Source organism: Elgaria multicarinata, chromosome 12 (genome assembly GCF_023053635.1).
Source record: "Elgaria multicarinata webbii isolate HBS135686 ecotype San Diego chromosome 12, rElgMul1.1.pri, whole genome shotgun sequence".
Lineage (NCBI taxonomy): Eukaryota > Metazoa > Chordata > Lepidosauria > Squamata > Anguidae > Elgaria > Elgaria multicarinata.
The window spans coordinates 5089415-5096795 of NC_086182.1; the positions used below are offsets into that span (position 1 = coordinate 5089415).

The window sequence follows — 7381 nt, forward strand, 5'->3', positions numbered from 1 at the left end:
CAGATGGTTGTCCAGCTGCCTCTTGAAGGCCTCTAGTGTGGGAGAGCCCACCACCTCCCTAGGTCACTGATTCCATTGTCGCACTGCTCTTTTTTTGCAAAGCCACGCACGGTCTTGCAAAGGACAGCAAACGGTATGGCATGCGATCAGTCCATTTGCTCTCCAAAGGAAACTGAGCAAAAAAATAAAAATGAAATAAAGTACTGGTCCACAGTGCAGTGCGGTACGCCTGTAATTGAATCATCTGTTTTCAGATGTTGGAGGAACATGGCCCTGGGTTGTTTTCTGCCAGGCCCAGGAATCGAGATTCGATTGCAGCTTCTCTAAGGCTCCTTAATAAGTGGCAGGTTCCATGCCTGAGCGGGCAAAGGCACCTTCCGATTTTGCAGCATGCAGGCGCTTTGCCCTGTCCTCAGACTTGGATCCAAGCTTGTCACAGGGCAGGATATATGAGAGGAAGCAGGCTCAGCGCACAGGCATGAAAGCTGGCCACTGCTTGGGAGAGGAAAGGACGCATCACATGCAAATGTGTGTAGCAAAGCCCCGCTGGGTCTTTTATTAAAATGAAAAGCAGCTTCTGGAGGAGTGGCATCTGAACAGAGAAGCAGGAGAGGAAAGAGAGGTGCTTAAGTGGGTGTGGTTTTTTTTAGTAAGAAGCAGCCTTAGACCAGGCCTACCTAGGTCAGACTCCCCCAAACCTGGTGGCCACCAGATGTGTTGAACTCCAACTTCCATAATTCCAACCCAGGAAGGTGTCCTGTGATTGAACCTGGATTGAAGGTGTCCAGTCCAAGTCCAGTTTAAATATTAAGTACCATCAGAAGGAAGAACAAAAGGGCCTTGAAGTTGATAGAATCATAGACTAGTGGAGTTGGAAGGGGCCTATAAAGCCATTGAGCCCAACCCCCTGCTCAATGCAGGAATCCACCTTAAAGCATCCCTGACAGATGGCGGTCCACTTGCATATTGAATGCCACTAGTGTGGAAGATCCCACCACCTCCCTAGGTCATTGGTTCCACTGTTGTACTGCTCTAACAGTCAGGAAGTTTTTCCTGATGTTCAGCCAGAATCTGGCTTCCTTTAACTTGAGCCCATTATTCCGTATCCTGCACTCTGGGAGGATCAAGAAGAAATCCTGGCCCTCCTCTGTGTGACAACCTTTCAAGTCCTTGAAGAGTGCTATCCTGCCTCCCCTCAGTCTTCTCTTCTCCAGGCTAAACATGCCAACATTGCCCAGTTCTTTCAGTCTCTCCTCCTAGGGCTTTGTTTCTAGACCCCTACTCATCCTCGTTGCCCTCCTCTGAACGCCCTCCAGCTTTTCTGCAGCCTTCTTGAAGTGTGGTGCCCAGAACTGAAGGCTGTACTCAGGATGAGGCCTAAGCAGTGCTGAATAGAGGGGAACCAGTACCTTGCGTGATTTGGAAGCGATACTTCTATTAATGCATCCCAAAAGAGCATTTGCTATTTTGTTGGCTCATATTCAGTTAGTGATCTACAACAACTCCAGGATCCTTCTCGCTTGTAGTATTGCTGAGCCAAGTTTCCCCCGTCTTGTAACTGTGCATTTGGTTTCTTTTTCCTAGGTGTAGAACTTGGCCACCGCAGCACCTGGACAGCAGACCGAGAGAGGTACACACGGCTCACCTGGTCACAGGCTTCCACACTATGCTGTGAGCTGTGCGGCATTTCTATTTAAATTCCAGCCATTTCTAAATTTACATCTATAGAAATAACATATGTAAATGTTATGTAAATCGTGGGTCTCTTTTCTGGTGACTCCCAAGTGGTGTGCTCCCACCCCTCTGTGGCACAGATCCATTGCTGCTCTTTAAATTTTGGCAACCAGTCAGGAAGCGAAATCCTTTTGAGTTTTCTTTCCTCTGTCAGGTCATCATAGCTGTTCCTGCGTTATTTCCTTTCCCCTCCCATTAAATCTACCCACTTTTGCCTCCACAGTCCACTTTGGCCACCAACACTTGTGCTTCTTTAGCCCCTAACCCACCCACCCCAACAGCCCCCTGCTCTGCCATTTTCATTGTGCCAACTTCCCCTCCTTTATTTGGCAAACACACATTTCCCCCTTCTCTGTCCTGATATTTTTTCGACTTAGGCCTGGCTTCTTATCCCCACTCAGTCATGAAGCTCACTAAGGCCATAGCTAGACCTAAGGTTTATCCCTGGATCGTCCAGGGGTCAAACCTGTTCATCTAGGTGACACACAGGGGATCCAGTGCTCAGGCAGGGGCAAACCCTGGATGATCCCAGGATGAACCTTAGGTCTAGCTGTGGCCTAACTAAAACTTGGGGTAGCCCTGCCCTTTCACTTCACTTACCTCGCAGGGCTGGTGTGAGAAGAAAATAGGGAGTGGTAGAGAGCCACATGTTGCACATTGAACTCTTTGGAGGAAAAGAGGGACACAAATGTATTAAATTAAAAACCAGCAAAAGGTGCTTGTCAGTCATTCCACCATCTTTGGAGTTGTTGGCCAGGCTGCAGGAGGAGCAGATCTTGGAATTGTTGTAGATCGCAAGCTGAATATGAGCCAATAGTGCAATATGGCTGCAAGAAAGGCAAATGCTATTTGGGCTGCATTAATAGAAGTATAACTTCCAAATTGTGTGAGGTACTGGTTCCTCTCTATTTGGCCCTGGTTAGGCCTCATCTAGAGTATTGCGTCCAGTTCTGGGCTCCACAATTCAAGAAGGACGCAGACAAGCTGGAGCGTGTTCAGAAGAGGGCAACCAGGATGATCAGAGGTCTAGAAACAAAGCCCTATGAAGAGAGACTGAAAGAACTGGGCATGTTTAGCCTGGAGAAGAGAAGATTGAGGGGAGACATGATAGCACTCTTCAAATACTTAAAAGGTTGTCACCCAGAGGAGGACCAGGATCTCTTCTCGATCCTCCCAGAGTGCAGGACACGGAATAACGGGCTCAAGTTAAAGGAAGCCAGATTCTGGCTGGACATCAGGAAAAACTTCCTGACTGTTAGAGCAGTACGACAATGGAATCAGTTACCTAGGGAGGTTGTGGGCTCTCCCACACTAGAGGCCTTCAAGAGGCAGCTGGACAACCATCTGTCAGGGATGCTTTAGGGCGGATTCCTGCACTAAGCAGGGGGTTGGACTCGATGGCCTTGTAGGTCCCTTCCAACTCTGCTATTCTATGATTCTATGATCCTTACAAAGCAACTGGATTGAATTTGGTGATCACATTTCCCCTTGTATTTCCATAAATGTAAGAATCAGAGATTAGCTTTGCTCCCCACTCACCCTCCCCAAATGAAAGCAGGAAATCCAAGGCAGGGGGCTGGGACACGGCTGCACAGCTCCCTCCCTCCCTCCCTCCGTAATGCCTGGTCCATCCATGACTCTGGGTCAGTTTCCCTCACTTCTCATCTGCTGCCTAGGAAGATGGGAAAGCCATGCAAATCCCTGGGATGGGATGTGCTTCTCTGATGTCCCTGGGAGACGGGTGGAAGGAGGATCTCCTCCTGACTCTATGCCATCCTTTCCCAACCTGGATAAGGAAGGCTGCTTTACAGTTAGGGTGACCCTACGGAAAGGAGGACAGGGCTCCTGTATCTTTAAAGTTGCATAGGAAAGGGAATTTCAGCAGGTGCCATTTGTATGTATGCAGCACTGGGTGAAATTCCCTCTTCATCCCAACAGTTAAAGCTGCAGGAGCCCTGCCCTTTTTTGTATCTGGTCACTCTAGTACAGCTCCTGCAGCTTTAACTGCTGTGATGAAGAGGGAATTTCACTCGGTGCTACATGCATACAAAGGGCACATATTTATTTATTTATTTATTTATTACATTTTTTTTTTTAGCCTACAGCACCCGGTATTCCCAGGCGGTCTCCCATCCAGGTCCTAACCAGGCCTGACCCTGCTTAGCTTCCGAGATCAGACAAGATCAGGTGTGTTCAAGGTAGTATGGCCGTAGGCTATTTATTACATTTATATCCCTCCTTGTTTTCCTCCAAGGAACCCAAGGTGATGTACATAATCCTTGTCCTGTCCATTTTATCCTCACAACAACAACCCTGTGAGGAAGGCTGAGCTGAGAGTCTGTGACTGGCCCAAAGTCACCCAATGAGCTTCCATGGCTGAGTGGGGACTAGAAACCAGGTCTCCCGACTCCCAGTTCAACACTGCAGCCACTACACCACACTGGCTCTCCTGATGAAGTTCCCTTTTCTATGCAACCGATAAAGATGCAGGAGCCTGGTACTCCTTTCCATAGGGTCACCCTAGCTTTACACCTTTTCCGGCGTTCTGCAGAAAGCGAGAATCGTGGATTCTCAGAAGCAGGAGCGAGGAAAAAATCTGCCAGGAATGCACAAAGCCAGCTCAGCCGAACAAACGGCCCACCACAACTCTTGTTAACTTAACAAAGATTTTTAAACAATTTGCTAACAAAACGTTTCAGCGTCAGTTATTATTACGCACCCCTACGGGAACACATGAAAGGGCTGGCATTTAACTGATTATCTGGGATCATAACAAAGTGGGTGGGAGGGGGAAAATTTTTTCCCCTTTGGTGGAAACCCCCCCCCACACACACGCACACTTCAATTCCTTTTCTTAAATAACAAATGTGATTCTCTTCCACCTGTACAAGTGAGACAAGCAAACAGTGGGACCCGCTCAGCGTGCGCCACAACAGCGCCTTCCTCCCCGATTGCTTAGTGTTAATGAGTTAACTATTCTTTAAGTCTTCAAAGAGCTGAAAGCTGGGTGGGGGGTGGGGGGAGGCATCTCAGGAGTCTAAATAGGGGGTTTATTCTTGGCGAGGGAGTGAGGGGGTGAATCTCTTGAGGCCCTTTCATTCCTGGGCACGTCCTTCCCAATTCTTCACCAAAGAAGGCTCCCTTGAACCGAGTCCAAAAAATGTTCATGCCTCACCAGGTATAAACGAGGCGGACTGAAGAAAAAAAATTACCAGTATACTTTCACTAATACAGCAGGCCCCAGGGATGCGTAGGTTGAGAGCTCCTTGTAGGGTTGGGGCAGGATCCAATGGGGCGCCCACACTTCGGCCGATTCCCTTCCCTGCCTAGCACCCACTCTCCAAGCCTTCCCCACAGCTTGTGCAATGGCGATTTAGCATTTCCAGGGCAACCTGAAATGGGCAGAAGCCCTCGTTTCTGAAGGGAGGCAAGTCGGCAGGAGCTCCACACTGAACTGCCTCCTTCCGGAAGAGAGTGCTCATGTGGGGCTCCCCCTAGGAAGCGCTAAATCTTCCTTGCATTAGCAACGGGTCCCACTCGCACAATGGAATTGGCAGGACGCCCCGCTTGCGGAAGGGAATTGACGGGGCGTGAAGGAATTGGGTGTGCCGAAGTGCCTCATTGGACTCTGCCCTTTGATGCAAGCATTTCAAAGAGACCCAAAGGGGTGTTCATCGTAGGGCCGACAGAAGGTGCGTTGGGAACTACTGAACGGGCTCTGGGTGATTTGAAGTAGATGGGCAATCTACTTCAAGAGAAGTGATAGCAGAGGGGCCTGATTCACCTCTGACAAAGGCAGAGATGAATCAGGTCGGGGGGGCTACGGATCGAGGCAAAGCGGTTCGCCTCGATCCGGAACTCCGGACACAGGTAATTGGGGGTGGGAGACTCAGTTGGCGCCGGCGCTGGAGTCTATGCGGCACCGGCGATGGAGCCAGGTAAGTGGGCAAGGGGAGGGGGGCTTACCTGTGTCCATCATGGGCTTCAATTGAGGTCCCGGCTTCAAGCTGGAAGAGGCTCCTCCGGCTTGAAGCCGGGGCCTCAATTGAAGCCTGCGACAGACACAGGTAAGGGGGTGAGGGGTAGTTGGGCTTACCTGGCTCTGCCGCTGCCGTCCATGCAGCAATGGTGGCAGAGCCAGGTAAGGGGGCAGGGGGGAGGGAAGCTTACCTGCCTCTGTCACGGGCTTCAACTGAGGGCCAGGCCTTAAAGCAGAAGCAGGCAGCCTGCTTCCGCTTTGAGGCCTAGCCCTCAGTTGAAGCCCGTGACGGAGGCAGGTAAGGGGGTGGGGGGGAGTTTCGATTACCTGGCTCCGCCGCCGCGGTCCGTGCGGTGGCAGAGCCAGGTAAGAGGGCAGGGGGGAGGGGGGCTTACCTGCCTCCATCGTGGTCCATCGCGGGCTTCAATTGAGGCCCTGGCTTGACGTCGAAAGAGGTCGCGGCCTTCTCTTCCGGCTTCAATCGGGGCCTCAATTGAAGCCCGCGATGGACCGCAACAGACACAGGTGAGGGAGCGGGGGTGGTGGTTTACCTGGCGACAGCGGCGGAGCCGGATCTCGCTCCGCAGAGCGGAGCAGGGGGACGGGCGGATTGACCCGAAGCGGTTCGGGCCCGATCCGGAAGTTCCAGATCAGGCCACGAAGCGGTTCGGGGGGGGTCCGTGCACAGCCCTAGTATAGAGAGGTGCTCTACCTCCGATACTGGAGGCATTATACAGCCCTTACGAGTAGAAGCCATTAATAGCCTTATCCTCCACGAATCCTTATAACTCCTTTTCAAGTCACCCCTTCTGGTGGCCCACAACTCCAGCTTGTGGTAACAAAGTCCATAGCTTAGCCATGTGCTGCAATTCTTGGGGTCGAGGTGGAACCTTTTGTCAGATCATCTCTGAATTTTTATGCTTTCGCTGAGCCCAATCCTGGCTGCCTCCCAAAATGGGCCTGCATCGATCAGACGGCTTTGTCAGTCCTACAATGTGAGCCAAGCTGTTTACAAGACTGGGAAGAACATCGGTATCCATCTTGGGTGTGTGTGAAAAGGCTCACTCTGCTATTATGTCAGTGAATCCACCATTAACAGCATCTTTGGTTGGAAATGTGGGTTCGGCAGGAAAAATGGTAATATATGCCTAGCAAAGTGCTTTAAAAACTCTTTTTCTTTGCAAATGTTCTACCACTTTAATCTGCAATTCAATCCAACGCACAAAAGGCATTTGTTAGAAATGTCAGAGAGCTTCAGAGAACAAACAATGGTTTCCCATGTTTGCTGGAGCCTTTGGATTCATAGTTTATTGGAAAACGCTTTATATTCTCTTAGGTCGCCCGCTACCTAAACATTGTTCTGCTCCACGGGGGTACAGCTCTTTAAAGAATCTTTTAAAAAGAAGATCTCTTAAGGGAAAAGAAAGAGAGCCTAGATGAAACTGGTGTCCATTTTGCTTTCATTCCCCCCACCCCAATTCTGTGCAATGAAAAGCAACCTGAAAGGCTCCCTCCCAAAAAAACTTTTTTTTAATTCACTAGGTTCCCTCCCCACCACACACACACACACACACACTTTGTACTTTTGGAGAAACACGCTCACTTGTCAAGAACAAAGAGCCAAAGCAAAAGCGATCAAAAGCGTTTTATTTAATGCTCACACCAGAA

The 7381-nt window shown here is 50.0% G+C and overlaps 1 non-coding gene across 1 annotated transcript; it reads right to left on the bottom strand.

Moving 5' to 3' along the window:
* Window positions 1-3830: 3830 nt before the first annotated feature.
* On the bottom strand, window positions 3831-3949 carry LOC134407699 (5S ribosomal RNA). The gene has a single exon (XR_010026052.1). It is a non-coding gene; the product is annotated as a 5S ribosomal RNA (ribosomal RNA).
* Window positions 3950-7381: the final 3432 nt, after the last annotated feature.